This window comes from Molossus molossus, unplaced genomic scaffold (genome assembly GCF_014108415.1).
Source record: "Molossus molossus isolate mMolMol1 unplaced genomic scaffold, mMolMol1.p scaffold_m16_p_24, whole genome shotgun sequence".
In the NCBI taxonomy this organism is placed as follows: Eukaryota; Metazoa; Chordata; class Mammalia; order Chiroptera; family Molossidae; genus Molossus; species Molossus molossus.
In genome coordinates this window covers 13291810-13308530 of record NW_023425360.1, presented here as the reverse complement: position 1 = coordinate 13308530, position 16721 = coordinate 13291810, and positions in this window count along the sequence as shown.

The following is a 16721-nucleotide window of genomic DNA, read 5'->3' as shown; positions in this document are numbered from 1 at the left end:
TTGCAGGCCAGAAGGGAGTGGCAAGAAATATTCAGAATGATGAAAAGCAAGAACCTACAACCAAGATTACTCTATCCTGCAAAGCTGTCATTTAGAATCGATGGCCATATAAAAAGTTTCCTGGACAAGAAAAAGCTAAAGGAGTTCATCACCACCAAACCATTACTATATGAAATGTTGAAGGGTCTTTTTGAAGAAAAAGATAAAATATATGAACAAACAAAATGGCAATGAATACATATCTATCGACAATTGAATCTACAAACAAAATGAACATGCAGAACAGAAACAATCTCATAGATACAGAGAACATTTTGTTGGTTGCCAGATGGGAGGGGGGATAGGGGAATGGGTGAAAAAGGTGAAGGGATTAAGAAGTACAAATTCATTGCTAGACTGACAAACCTCAAAGAGAAGGGAGTTGGAGGTGGGAGAAAGTAAACCAAAGAACTTATATGCATAACCAATGGACACAGACAACAGTGGGAAAAGGCAGGAGGGGGGCGGGAGTGGGGAGGAGGGGGTCAATGTGGGGAAAATGAGGAACATCTGTAATATATTCAACAATAAAGATAAAAAAGAAAGAAAGAAAGAAGCCCGGCTGGTGTGACTCAGTGGTCAAGCATCAACCCATGCACCAAGAGGTTGCCAGTTCCATTCCCAGTCAGGGCACATGCCCAGGTTATGGGCCAAATTCCCAGTGGGGGGTGTGCAGGTGGCCAACTGATGTTTTTGCTCATCGATGCTTCTATCTCTCTCTCCCTCTCCCTTCCTCTCTCTCTAAAATCAATAAATAATTTTTAAAAATAAAATAAAATCAATAAAGGAAAAAAAATTTTTTTAAGAGTGAAAAGCTAGAACAAGAAGAACAGGTAAACCCGAGAAAGTACCAGTGGGAAAAGAAATACTAGGGCCAGGGGGACTGACTGATCAGTTCTAATGGGAGAGCACGTGGGAAGGAGGAAGGTACATGAGCACCCACAGAAAAACAAGGTCCCACAGCTGTCTGAGCGGTTGTAACACTGTCAAACCTACACAAGTAAAAACTAATAATAAAGCCTTATATGAATGTGGAGAATGGGGGGAGGGATGAGTTTGACTTTGAAACCCCTAAACGTCCCTTATATTAAAGGTGTCTTGTTGGAAAAACTTTAAAACTTTTTTAAGACTCAAGAGAGAATCTTAAAGACTATATAAAATGATGAACGTAGCACCCCATAGAAAAGAGACTCAAGTTCGGTATTATCAGAAATAGTTAAACCTTCCAGATGAATGCAATGAACAACCCGAAAAGGGTTAATATTTTAAAAGGAAGGGCATGAATTTATGGCTTTAGACTATGTCTGCATAACCATAAACACGGGAAGAGGGTTGTAAAAACGCCCCGGTCCATGGTTGGGGGCGGGAGGGGCGGGGCAAAATAAACCAACAAAAAAATCCCGAGGTTAACAGAAAACTAAAAGGCTAGAACGAACACAATGACACGTAGCCTAGAAAGTACAAATTTGGGGTAAGGAGAATTCTCATATTTGTTACAAGTCTTGGTGGCAGCAAAGAGACCGACAGGAAATCCCCCGCGGGTGCCTTAAAGCACACGGACCCAGAGAGGATTGCGGAAACGGAAACCGGAGGGGAAGGAAAAAGGGTTGCGCCTCACCCCGCCCAGTCCCCGCCGACTCGCCCAGGAATCTCCCACAGCGCTGAGGCCCTGCGGGCCACGTGACCTTCCCGCCGTGCACTGCGCGCGCAGGCTGCAATGGCGCCTTCCCGGAACCGGCCGTTCGGCCTGCGGTCCGCGCGGGCCCCGGTGGCATCCGCCGGGTCCTAGGGGCCGCCGCCCAGCGCAGGAGCCCCGCACAGAGGCGGCAGCCCTCTCGATCGGCCTGCGGGACGTTTTCAGTGGCAAGAAGCTATCAGGGCCTTAGCTGAAGGAAGGACACCCCTGAATGAGAGCGCGGTCGCCCAGGGCAACGGCGTGTTTGCAGCCGCGGTGCACAGCGCAGCAAGGACGCGGGAGGCAGTGCAGCGCGCGCTGAACGAGCCGCACTAGCAGATGCGAGCGACACGCGCGAGTGTGCACGGGACACGCCCCTGCGCTGCTTTGGACGGAATCAATCAATCAAACGGCAGACACTCCTACCGCGAACCCTTAAAATCACAAGCAGAAGCTGGGAAAGGGACCAGGACCAGGGCCAGGCTTCTCTCTATCTTTACTGAGAATAATTAAGAATCACGTGTCCTCCCTTCCTCTCCTCGCACTTCCCTCAGCGATTATGCATCAACTTTCACTTTTGAAATAAATATATTTGAAATCCTGCTCACTGTGCATCACCAACGGACACAGACAATAATATGGGGAAGGCGGGGGGTGGGAGTGGGGAGGAGTGGGGGGTCAATGGGGGATAAAGGGAGGGAACATCTGTAATACTCTCAACAATAAAGTTTTTTTTTAAAATACTGCTGAAATGAACACAGACATTTCTGGGTTCTGGATCCTATCTTTTTCTTGAAACTTTTTTTTTTTATCCTCACCCGAGGACATTTTTCCATTTTTTTGTTCAGGTAGAGTGGGAGGGAGAGAGAGGAACAGAGAGAGAGAGAGAAAAATATCGATGCATCGAGTGGCTGCCGCCGCACAACCAACCAGGGCCGGGGACAAACTGCAACCGAGGTACATGCCCTTAGCAGGAACCGAACCCGGGTCTCTCAGGACCACAGGCCGACGCTCTAACCGCTGAGGCAAACCGGCCAGGGTTTTCTTGAAACTTTTATGTCACTCTGTCACTAGCTTCCTATTTTTCCTGATGCTAGATGGCGCTGTGAGTCCGCGGCGGGGTCGGGTGGGGTCCCTGATGCCCCCAAACAGCCTAGCACCTACTTCTGCAATTAGGGGTGAATTTAAGATGGGAAAGGAACCTGTGTTTGGAGCTGAGGAAAAACATTCACGGTGGGCTATACCCTGAACCTTGGTGTCTCCTTTTCCCCACCCCATTGTCTTCCTTTGCCTACAACAGAGTTTGACTCTAACTAAACACCATATTTTTAACCTTCAATTTTACATGACTCCCAAATTCTCATTTTAGTTAAACATCAGCTGTGTTCCTAGTAAGCAGACCCTGATGAACTTTTATTTAAAAACTAGCAAACAACTATAAAATCCAAACCCATGAACATGTCATAAAAATCCTACGAAAATCTAGTCCAGGCATATATTTCCAGCTTTCTTCGGGTGTTCTGAAATTGCTACTTTCCACATGCTATCTCGGATCTTTTGACTTCTGGACATTCACTGGTCCCTACGTGAATACAAGTCCTTCTGTCTTCCTGAGCTCTAATTTACATGGCTTCTGCTACTTAACCTTTATGTATTCAATCATAAATTGCTTCCTCCAGGAAACCTTCAATGACCATTTAAATTCCTGTTGCATTTGAGTGCATCCTGTGGATTGCAACAGGATAATACATGTCCCTGGATACTGCACATCCTGTGGATTGCAACAGAATAATACATGTTCCTGGATACTGCACATCTAGTCTGATTTCCATTGCTGATTCCATCTCTACTTGACTAATGTCTCAAGTGAAGGAGAAGCCTGATCTTTGTTGCTCATTTATCCAATCCTCACATGCTATAAAGCTGCTACTTGATTTTTTTAGTTCTCAAAAATGAATGGGTTAAACTGGATTGTCTTCATATATACCAATAATAAATAATTGGACATAGAAGTTATATTTTACAATAGTATTGAAGATGTGATGTACACAGGGATAAACTACAAAGGGGCACAACAGAAATTTGTGGGGGTGGTGATAAAAAACATTCTGAATCTTCATTATGTTCATGCTTCCAGGACTGGATGCATTTGTTGAAATACACTGAACTATCTACTGGAAAAAGGATGAATGTCACCTTAATAAACCCAAGTTAAAAATAAAGGGTTATTGCATCAATTTCCTCATTTTTGTTATTTCCTTCTTTAAATTAGTAGTGCCCCTCGAATGTTAAAAATATGATTATCTCTTTCATAGTAGAGATTTTCAATTCACACCTCCTAAGAGTGCTGCCTACATATTCAGACTTATCTCTTGCCCCAATGTCTACTCCTGTTTTATGAATAGGTCCTTCTTCTTGCACCTTATTACCTTTGAACATCTTTACCTCTGGGTAGTCATCCCATTATTTAATGCTTGTTGTCTGCTAAACGTGCCTCCCCAAAATTCATGCTGAAGCCTCAACCTCTCACACACATCTTAGAATGTGAGTGAATTTGGACATAGGGCCTTTAGAGGTGATTAACTTCAAATGAGACTATTGGGGCCCTGGCCCGGTGGCTGGGTTGGTTGAAGCGTCATCCCATACACCAAAAATTTGGGGATTTGATTCCCGGTCAGGGTACGTACGGGAGGCAGCTGGTCAATGTTTCTCTCGCATCGATGTTTCTATCTCTCCCTCCCTCTCCCTTCCTCTCTCTCTAAAATAAATAAAAACATATTGAGACCTTTAGAGTAAGTGCTAATCCAGTCTTACTGGTGTCCTTAGAAGAGAGAGTTTGGTCACACACAGAGACACCAGGGATGGTAACAGAGGAAAGACCATGTGAAGACACAGTGAGAAGGTGGTCGTCTGCAAGCCAAAGCAAAGGGCTCAGAAGTAGCCAGACCTGCCAACACCTTGATCTTGGACATCTAGCCTCTAGAGCTGTGAGGAAATAAGCTTCTGTTTTCTAAGTTACCCAATCTGTGGTGTTCTGTTATGGCAGCCGTGGCAAACTAAGACAGTGTTCTAATAACTCCCTCAGTCATTATCTCCCTTGAGAGAAAATGACCTCCTGACCATTCAGGTGGTTCTTAGATACTTTTCCCTTGGATTCACGAAGTACACTGAGCATAGGTTATGCTTCTCTCTTCCCAACCAAAATATAACATTTTAAAAAATCCTCACCTGAGGATATTTTTTCCATTGAATTTTTGTAAACAGAGTGAAAGGGAAGGAGGGAGAGGAGGAGAGAGAGAGAGAGAAAGAGAAACATCAATGTGAGAGAGACACACTGATTGGTTGCCTCCCATATGAGCCCCGGGCTGGGGATCAAACCTGCAACCCAGGTACGTGTCCTTGACTGGGAATCGAACCTGAGACCCTTTGGTGCGAGGGCTGACACGCTAACCATTGAGAACATGGATCAGGGGGCAAAGTTGTCTTTGATACCAACAGATTACCTTCTTGACCAATCTTTAGCCATGTTCCCCTGGGCCTTCTCAGCGAGGTCTCAATTTTGGCTCATGAAAATCTACAGACTCTCAGTACAAATAATTTTGTCCATTCTTCTCCCTCTACATTAAAAAGTTTAAACAAATATGATCATGTTTCTAACAGGTCAGTTCCTAAGATGACTCAGGGCTGTTTGTCCTAGCCAACACTGTGATAGTCCCTGATCCACTTTTCTTTTTCTTTTTTTTCTTATCCTCACCTGAGGATATTTTTCCAATTTTTGTTCGGATAGAGTGGGAAGGAGAGAGAGAGAAACATCAACGTGAAAAGGATACATTGAGTGGCTGCCTCCTGCACGACCCAACCAGGGCCAGGGACAAAGTGCAACTGAGGTACGTGCCCTTAGCGGGAAATGAACCCAGGTCTCTCTGGACCACAGGCCGACGCTCTAACCGCTGAGCCAAACCAGCCAGGGCCCTGATCCACTTTTCTAGAGCAGTTACAAAAATGGGATTATATCTTTGAAATCTTTCTCTGTCCCTTTGAGATATATATGTTTCTTACAGCTCAGGGGTGTCTTTCTCAAGGACCTGAAAGATGTTCCTCTGAAACAAAACAAGGAAGGACGGGGTCACTGTCTCCCTATCTCTGGGGGATGATACAGTCTTTTTTTTTTTCATCCTCACCCTAGGACATTCTTTGATATTTTGTTCAGATAGAGAGGGAGAGAGAGAGAGAGAAACATCAATGTGAAAGGGACACATCGAGTGGTCGCCACCCACACGACCCAACTAGGGCTGGGGACAAACTGCAACCGAGGTACGTACCCTTAGCGGAAATCGAACCTGGGTCTCTCCAGACCACAGGCCGACACTCTAACCACTGATCCAAGCCAGCCAGGGTGAGGAGATAGTCTTTAACTTCAATAGTTATCAGCTAGCAGACAAGGTTGCCCTAATTAATTTACACTACCAACCTTTGTTATTACTTCACTTTCCTGACTCTACTGAGCCCCTATTCCACTCCATACCTTTTCCTTCATCCTCTCTTCAGTACAAATAGAAGTTGAGTTTATTTCACAGTGGACCCTCTTTCTTATTGCAATAATACACTACTGATTAAGATTCTGTCCTTATCACTTTAAGTGGGTCCCAGCTTTGTTTACCTTTGAAAATACCATTACACTGAATGTTTTTTGGGGTTGGGGGAGGGTACAGGCAGGAGCCCTTGGATCTCATATTTTACTTTAAAATTTTGGGCATTTCAGTAGATACCATATAATAGATTCTTTGATTTTGGGGGCTGTCCCTTGCAATCACAGGCCACAGCTTGAGGCCATACCCCATATAGAGATTATTAGGAGAGTTATGTTTTCACCAGGCTAAAGGTGAGATTATCAAGGCCATTTTTCAGTGTGGTGTTCAAAGAATGTGCTACTGAAGAGCCTTAGAGTGGGAGAAGGCAGATCAAACATTTAAAATTCCAGGTTTTTTGTTTGTTTGTTTGTTTTTGCTACTTACATGTTGTTGGCAGTGGTTTTCATATTCAGGATTAAGATTTGTGAAGTCTGGCTGCCTGGGCTGATGTTCCAGTCCTGCTGTTTTCCATGTGGTGTTGGACGAGTTTCTCATCCTGGCCGTGTTTTAGGTTTCTGATCTGTAAAATAGTAGCAAGTCTTGATATATTTTTTTAAATCCTCGCCCCAGGATATTTTTCCATTTATCTTCAGATAGAGTGGGAGGAAGAGAGGGAGAGAGAGAGAAACATCAATGTGAGAGGGACAGATAAACTGGTTGCCTCCCATATGACCCAACCAGGGACAGGGACTAACCACAACCGATATACGTGCCCTTGACCAGAATCGAACCCATGACTCATTGGTCCGTGGGCCCATGCTCTAACTACTGAACCAAACCGGCCAGGGCTTGATATGATATTTTGACATTGAGAGGTGAGAAACCTTTAATACTATGGCTAATACATGCTGGTATCTGTGCAGTCTACATGGTTCGAGGGACTCTCCATGAATGTTTTCACAGCAGCACTCGACAGCGTGGGAACTGAGTGTCAGTTCAGGTCCTGTCTCCTGGAGTAACCCCACAAAACTAACACCAGCAGTCGGTTTGCTGTGTGGAGCGTCACAAACCATATTCCCCATGTCCATGTGTCCATATGGCCATTCTGGCTCTACATTCAGAATCCCTCCTGGGGGGGGGTTCCCTCCTGACTCCTGATCCAGAACCAAGCAGTAAGTTGTAGCCAATTTGGAGATGGGTAAGGAAGGTACAGTATTCGTTCTCTGTGGCTTATTCTTTCTGTACTGATGCTCACCCCCTTAAAGAGACATCTCCCTGAAATTAACAATAAAATATTTATTGAGCACGAGCATGTACAAGCTACATATTCAATCCCCACCCCCCCCCAGGTTTCCGTTACCAGATTTTTAGGACCACATAAAGCTGGAAATAGCACTTGGGATGTGGCACTGCCTGATGCAGCCCAGAAAACTCCCCAGAGGCAGAATCGAGGAGTATGACAGGTCTTGTACCTTGTTCACTCAAGACCTACCTCAGTACACTTCATCAAAGCGTCCTCCGAGTCCAGTGATAAGAAGAGAAGGTAGCCAAGCCAGCTTGCATACAGACAGGGTTGCTGGGAGCATCATTACTCCATGGAGACAGGGTCATAGAACGATGGGAGTGCTGCAGGTGAAAAAGGCAAAGCCACAGGGAAAAGTCATTTGAGATTCGCCTTCAACCCTTTCATCTTCTGACTGCAAAAAGACATGCCAAAGCCATCTTGAAACAGCCCAAGGATGACGGGCTACCCATTAGAGATGAAGGAAACAAAGTGTATTTTTCTTTTTATCCTCACCCGAGGACTTTTTTTTTTTTTTTTTTGCATTTATCTTCAGATAGAGCAGGAGGGAGAGAGGGAGGAATAGAGAGAGAGAAACACTGATGTGAGGGACACATCGACTGGTTACCACCCACACAACCCCAACCAGGGCCAGGGACAAACTGCAACTGAGGTATGTGCCTCTAGTAGGAACCAAACCTGGAACTCTCTGGTCCGAAGGTCAATGTTCTAACCGCTGAGCCAAATCGGCCAGGGCAGAAACAAAGTGTATTAATAAGTCAAACCATTCATAGGGACCCTAGTCTGCTTTTTCAATGACTTCTTCTTTTGTGTGGCTGATAAAATGGTAACATTATGAAAAAATTCAAGGAGAGTTTTCTACTTGTAAGACCAAAACAAAATTATCACTCAAAACAAAGAGAAACCAGTAAGGCTCATCACCTCTATTTGTAAAATAATAATAATAATAATAATAAATAAAAAGCCCCTCCAGCCCTGGCTGGTTTGGCTCAGTGGTTAGAGCATCAGTCCACGGACCAATGAGTCGTGGGTTCGATTCCGGTGAAAGGCATGTACCTCAACCGTGATTTGTCCCTGGCCCTGGTTGGGGTCGTGTGGGAGGCAGCCACTCAAAGTGTCCCTTTCATGTTGATCTCTCTCTTTCTCTCTCTCTTCCTCTCTCTCCCTCCCACTCTATCTTAACAAAAATGGAAAAATGTCCTTGGGTGAGAATTAAAAAAAAGCACCTCCAGTTTCCTTTAAATTCAGGTATCATCTTGCTACATCAACACTACATTATGTAGTTTGTGTGGAACATAGGATTGCCCTTTACATGAAGTAAAATTAAGGTTAATGGTCTAAAAGAGTGGAGATGGGGGGTAATTTTTTTTTTTTTTTTTTTACTGATTTCTGACCTTTAGATTCTGTATATAGAGTATTCAGCGTATTGTATATACAGAGAGGCCCTGACTGCAGACATACACCTTGGAGAAAAACATCCATAAAGGAACAATGTTTTTGCTCTGTTAGTTGCTCATATTTTCATAAACCCAGAACAAATGGTCCCTCCAGAAGAATTTTTAGACCATTAAATCAAAGATTGCATTACCCGCATAGCAGACCTATGCTACTGAGTCTCAGATGTTTCCTTTATAAGAGAATGTGTTCCTTTCAATAGAATCACGCTGGAACTGGTACCCTCCCTGTTAAGGGCCCTGAATAGATCTTAGTCTTCTCCTTGGAGCCTGACATTGTTTCTACCCAAACATGGCTTTTGTGTCTCTTGGTTTCACTTGAGGAAATTCCTGTTCAACACAGATGAAGGAATCCCAGTCTCCAGAACACACAGCAGCCTGTTCCCAAAGAACTGCATCAGAGACATGTCAGAGGTTCATCGTGAAACAATGGACATCAATGCATCAGCTAAATACCAGAAAGGTGGATAAATACAATTTCTGGAAAATACTAAAGCAGAGAAAGTGCAATGTCTGACTTTCCAAAATAAGTGAATGAATGAATGAATGCATGAATACATAAATAAATAAATAAAATCCATTCAATGTAGTAAACAGTGATGCTCAAAAAGATAACAATATTTGAAAAAAAGAGTCTTTGAAATATTATGCACACAATGCAATACACAGATGATGTATCCTAGAATTGTACACTTAAAATCCATATAACCCTATGAACCAATGTCACCCCAATAAATGTAATTAATTTTTTAAAGAAAAATTATTATAAATGCATTAAAAAAACAAAACAAAAACGAAAGGTATACACAATACAAAATACATGAATCTGGTTGCAGATTATAATCATGTAACTTAAAATAATGAATCTATACACTCAAGTTAAAGACCTTTGCATGCAAAACAAAAAAGCAAGAAGGAATAGGTCAGAGCAAGGCCTGAAGCGGTAACATACAGCAAAGCATTGTGACTTCTCAGCAAATTCCAACCGACCCCAGCGGAAGCGCAGAGAGCTGACCTCGCCCCAGCAGCGGGCCCTGCAGAGAGGCCAGCAGAGGTCCGGGAGGCCCGCCCTGGGTGGGCCAGGTCCTGGGCAATGGTTGAGCCCAGGAGGTCGTCTGCGCTTGCGCAGGAAGCGCCCACCGCTGCAGGCCCTTGCTGTTGCTAAGCGTTCCAAGCAAGGCCTGGAGGCTCCAGGGAGCCCGGAGAGAAAGAGAGGAGGCGTGGCATCGAGTACAATCCACGGGGAATGTCCTCACAAGGGGAAGCAGTGAATGGTGTTGAGGAGATCGCCTACAATTTACAAGAACGTTGGGGACATAAACTTCCACATCTTCTATCGCATCCTGGCTTGGGGGGAAGGGGTGAAGAATCAGCTTTAACTACAGAACCGGAATCAGGACCCTAGGGAAATGCCCCCTCGTTTTGGTATTGCGTATTGGTCTAGGTATTGCGGTTGTAAAGAATACCCTTATGTTATGAACATTGCAGGTAGAAATGTCATCATGTCTTATTGGCTCTAAAATCATGTACTCTACCCGTATGGATATAGATGAGTTTGCTATAGCGAGGTGTTCATTTCGAATCTGGGTGGTTCTTCTATACAGGTGTTCATTGTACAACTTCTGTGATAGAGTATCTTTCTCACTGGAGACAAGGCCAGTAAGATGAGCATGTAGTGATGGTGTTAAAATACTAAGAGGAAAAAACTGTCCATCTAGAATTATGTACAAAGTAAAAATACATTTCAAAAACAAGAGAAAAAAATAGAGATTTTTTTTCATGTATATGTAAGATGAAAGAATTAATCACTAATAGACCCTCACTACAAGAATTGTTAAATTTCAAGGGAAAGGAACACAATTCCAGATGGAAGTTTGGGTCTACACCAAAGAATGAAAAGCACAGAGATTTGTAAATTCATGAGTAAATATATATGATATATTTTCTTACTATTTAACTTTTGCTAGCCTATAATTTACTGTGTAGACAAAAGTCTAGAATGGACTGTGGGGTGACTTGTGTAAAAGTAAAATGTCTTACAATTTCACAGGTGGTAAAGGGCAAAATGAAATGCTACTATTTTAAGGGTTTCATACAGTACACGAAGTCATAGAATATAAGCTGAAAGTAGACTTTGAAAAGTTAAACATGTACACAATAAACCCTAAATCAACCACAATGCAATTAAAAAGAGTTAGAGATGGTAAGTCAATAAAGGAGACAAAAATGGAATCATTACATATTATATTATTTCAAGCAAGGCAGATAAAGAAGGGAATCAAATAATATAGGTGACAAATAGAAAAATTATAAATTTAAATTTAACTTGACAAAATGTCAAGGGTCTAAATATACAAACTCAAAAACAGATGGTCAGACAGGCATAAAAGACAGAGCTGACTGTACAGAGTGGGGCAAAAGTAGGTTTACAGTTGTTCCTATGGGAAATACTACAATAATTAATAATACAAGAATAACGTGTGTTTCCCATACTCACAACTATAAACCTATTTTTCCCCACCCTGTATCTTGCCTGCAGGAATGCATTTTAAATATAAAGGTATAAATAGGGCAAAAATAAAAGGAAAGGCAAATATATATCATTCTATCAAAAAAATTTTAAAAAGCTTTAATGGCAAAACTAATATCATTTAAGGTAAATGTTATACTAAAAATAGTATGAAGGATAAAGAAGACTATTTCGTGATGTTATATGTCCATTTATTAAATAAACAGGAGAGTCCTCGTCCTTTATGCACCAAATCACAGATCTTCAAAATGTATGCCAACTATAAAAAACCGATATAATCTCAAGGAGAAAATTTAAAAATCCAAGTTTATAGCTGGAAATTCCAATACCCCGCAATATTTAGTAAAACAAGTAGAGAAAAAATATCAATAAGAATATAGGATAAGGAATATTTGAACAACACTATGAACTAAATGATCGAATTGACATTTATAGATTTGTATGCTTCACCTGATAGGGGTAGAATACACACTCCTCTCAAGGACACATAGAACATTTACCCCAATAGACCATATTCTGGGATCAAGAAAAGTCCAAGTAAATTTACAAAGATTCAAGGCATACAAACTCTAGTATTGATTCTAGATCAAATCAATCAGAAAAGTATGAGGAGTGCAAAGCCCAAAAAGAAATTTCCTCAACCTGATAAAGAGCATTTACAAAACCTACAACAATAACATACTTAACTGTAAAAGACTGATGCTTTTTTTCTTAAGGACTGAAATAAAGCAAAGATATCCACTCTCACCAATACTTCAAAATAGTACTAGATGTTTTAACTAATGTAATCAAGGAAAGAGAAATGCAAGAAAAGTCACACATGTAGGGACAAAGAAATAAAAGTATTTTAAAAATAATGTGCCATCTATGTAGACAAATTCAAGGAACCAACCAAGTAATACCTAGAACTAATAAGTGAATTTGTGCATAACGTTAATAAAGTGTGTGTATGTGAACACACGCAGTGAACAGAACAAATAAAAACCACAATATCATGCTCTGGCCGGTAAGACACAGTTGGTGGTCATAAAGTGAAGGAGTTGGAACAGCTGGTGTGGCTCAGTGGTTGAGCATCAACCCGTGCACCAAGAGGTTGCTGGTTCAATTCCCAGTCAGGGCACATGCCCAGGTTGTGGGCCAAATCCCCAGTGGGGGGCATGCAGGAGGCGGCCAATCAATGTTCTCTCTCATCAATGTTTCTCTCTCTCCCTCTCTCTTCCTCTATCTCTAAAATTAATTTTTTAAAAAAGCCCTGGTCGTTTTGGCTCAGTGGTTAGAGCGCCGGACTGCAGTCCAGAGAGACCCGGGTTCAGTTCCCACTAAGGGCATGTTCTCCGGTTGCAGTTTGTCCCCAGCCGGCCCTGGTTGGGTTGCGCGGGTGGCAGCCACTTGATGTGTCCCTTTCATGTTGATATTTCCCTCTCTCTCTCTTTCCCTCTCTATCTGAATAAAAAATGGAAAAAAATGTCCTTGGGTGAAGATAAAAAAATAATAATAAAAAAAATTATTTGAAATTTATTAAAAAAATACAATTAAATTAATTTAAAAATGTTTTTAAAATTAAGTGCAAGAGTCAGAAGATAGATGATGGCTTTTTATTAAGTAACTTTTGTCTAATTATAACTTGAATTTTTAGCAACAAAAAATTCTTCAGCCCTGGTCAGTTTGCTCAGTGGTTAGAGCATCAACCTGAGGTTCAGAGAGACCCGGGTTTGGTTCCAGTTAAGGGCACGTACCTCGGTTGCAGTTTGTCCCTGGCCCTGGTTGGGTTGTGCAGGCGGCAGCCACTTGATGTGTCCCTTTCACATCGATGTTTCTCTCTCTCTCTTTCTCTTCCTCTCTCTCCCTCCCACTCTATCTGAACAAAAATGGAAAAATGTCCTCAGGTGAGGATTAAAAAAAATTCTTCAAAAATCAGAAAGTTAACAGTAAAATAATTATACATATATTGTTATATGTTATAAAGGAAAAGTATAGGGCTCTAAAAACAAGAATTGAACACCAACACTAAATGTTATCAGGAATTTCATGTTGCTGGATCTCCCCCCACATCTTTGTTAATGTCCTTCTGTAGTAATTTTTAGAATTCAGAAGACCAAAGAGGTAAATTCCAAATAACTTATGACACATAAGAAGGAACATAGACCTAGACTTATTTTGTGTGATTCACTAGTGAGGAGGTTTCTGCAACAGACACAGAATCCTGAGCTACAGTTCAGGAGGAACAAGGTCTGAAGTCCAAAGGAACAAGGTAGAACAAAGGGGTAATGGTTAAAAGGAGGAGTTGCATATAGGAGAGATTCAAAAGAAAAGCACAAGAGCTGTTTTGAAATTAATCAAAACAACTTTAAGTTGTTTTAAGTTAAAAAAAATTAGTTTAAAAGATTGGGGTACATCACAGGAGTTTTAAAATGGAGGCGATTTTTATACTAGTAATAATTACAGGATTTAAACAATAATGCGTTCTATTCAGGAAGTATTTTTTTTTTTTTTGCTGGAGCTATTGAGGAGGCTAAAAGTCTGAAACATTAAAATAACCAAATCATAAGGGGAAAAAGGAGGGACATCTGCAATACCTTCAATAATAAAGATTATTGTTTTATTATTGTATTTATTTTATATTACATATATTGTTTTATTATTTTATTATTGAAATGTGTGTGTGTGTGTGTATAAAATCAATATCCAAGCCTAAAATTATCCTAAGTAATGTTGGCTTCCCATGAAACAAAACAAAAAGTCTCAACATCAGTCTAAATGAAGACATTTCCCAAAATTCTGGCCAATGGAATTCAGCTAAAGGAAAAATTACTACTATAAAAAATAACTATAAATCACTCCATTTATGGACTTTCATATAAATATAAAATTTAATGGTTATTAAATCACACTTCCACATTTTTCAGGAAAAAAAGTCAAATTCTCTATATACGCTGAAAATCAAATATCAGAATCTGCGAGTCCACACTCTGTAGAAAGAATCAACACTGGGAACCAAACGCTCTTTGGCATCTCTATCTCCCCGGAGCAAATAAGAGTAGGAACACTCCAGGGAACTCCTTAAACCTGAGCGGAGCAGGCGCAGGCCCTAGAGACGGGGGGCCGGAGGGGCCAAAACACTCTACCTAGTTCTTTCCGCCAACATCGTTCAGACGCTCACAAGATGGGTCCGCGCGGGCCACCGTCCCCGTCCAGTCACGTGGCGCTCACAGCGCTCGGTGTATGAACCAGCAGCAGAGCGAAGCGACCATCAGTGTTCGGTGACCTGAGGCTCCTGTAGTGTTACTTCGGGCTATTTGTAAGGCAAAAACAAACAAACAAACATTGTTTCCAGAAGGCGGTGCTCGTCCCCCGCGCGACCCGTGCCCCCATCCTCCCCATCCCTCAGCAGAGGCCGTAATGTGCCACCTTCGCGTGGCTTTCGGGACACAGCATCTCAGGGCGGGAGGAAAGCCTCCAGGTTACGGATTCCGAGCTGCAGCCTCACAGCTCAGTTCCGAAATGCGGACTTTGAACTATTCAGGGAACAGCTTCCAAGGGCGCCATCTGCCATACGAGAAAATACAGGGTGTTCCCTCACGCCCCCCAAATGTACACACACACAGTTGTAGATTCTGTTACGTTTTGAAAAGGAAACGTGCTTGAATAAACGCTGCCCTGGTGATTATTTAAAGCGTGTCTACATTTTGAGGGGACACCCTGTATTTAATAAAACGTACCAGGTCAGCAAAAGCACCAGAAGGAAGTCCTCCCGAAGGGTGAACAGCGTGTCCCACAGCTTTCACAGGCACCTGTCCTCCACCGATTATACTTTCTGTATACAGAATACAGAATTTGGCTTAATGAACGTGAACTTCTAATTAAAATCCACGTGGAGCGTGGATGGATACTGAAAAGCGTTTAGCAATATCAGCCGTTCATTCATAAAATCGTCACAGACGTGTCATCCTTTGCCACACATGTACCTAAATCTCAGATGGAATAAAATACTGGGTGTTTTACATGAATAGTAAATGATGATAGAACATTTTTCCCTAATGCCCTGGCCAGTTTGGCTCAGCGGTTAGAGCTTCGACGGTGGACCAATGAGTCATGGGTTCGATTCCAGTCAAGGGCACACACCTCAGTTGCGATTGGTCCCCGGCCCTGGTTGGGTTGTACAGCAGGCAACCAGTCAATGTGTCTCTCTCACATGGATGTCTCTCTCTCCCCCCCTCCCACTCTATCTGATGATGAAATGGAAAAATATCCTCTGGTGAGGATTAAAAAAAAAAAGAATATTTTTTCCTGATTTGGATGCTCACATGAAACCCAGACATGAAATGAAAGATTTACATGTTTTTCTATAAAATGATTAATAATGTTTAGGTGTGATAGGTTGAGTAAGACTACAAACAGTCAGATGTCTTGCAAATATTTGTTGTATGTGTCGTGTAGTAGTGAGTGTAATTCTCAATACAGACTGACCTCAAATTAATAAGATAAACAAAAGCAACCTAATTTTAAACATGTGTTAAGTCATGTGAACGGTTGTCTTCAGAAGAGAAAACAAAATAAATTAAGACAATAAGCACTATATCCTCCCTAAAACTAAATAAGCTAATAAGAAAAATCATGTTGGCCTGACTGAGGAAGAAAATAAATTTGCTAATATTCAGTTTCACAACCGCTTATTTGATACTTAAACATTTTAAATAGCCTTTTTTCGACCTGCCAATTCTATTTTTACTGAACGATGAAATTTAAAAGAATGTTCTCTGGCCCTGGCCGGTTTGGCTCAGTGGTAGAGCATTAGCCCTTGGACCAATGAGTCACGGGTTTGAGTCCGGTCAAGGGCACGTCGTACCTCGGTTGTGTTCGTCCCCAGCCCTGGTTGGGGTCGTGCGGGAGGCAACCATTTGATGTGTCTCTCTCATATCTCTCTCTCTCTCTCTTTCCTTCCTCCCTCCCTCCCTCCCTCCCTCCCTTCCACTCTATCTGAAAATAAATAGAAAAATATCCTCAGGTGAGGATTTTTAAAAAAGTAAGAATGTTCTCTGATGCATTTTCTGCAAAAGAGACGAATAAGAAATAAAGTAAAAGTTTATCAACTGGGCATAGAAAAATTAAAGAGCACACATTCAGAATTCAAAATGCCAAGAAAAATAAT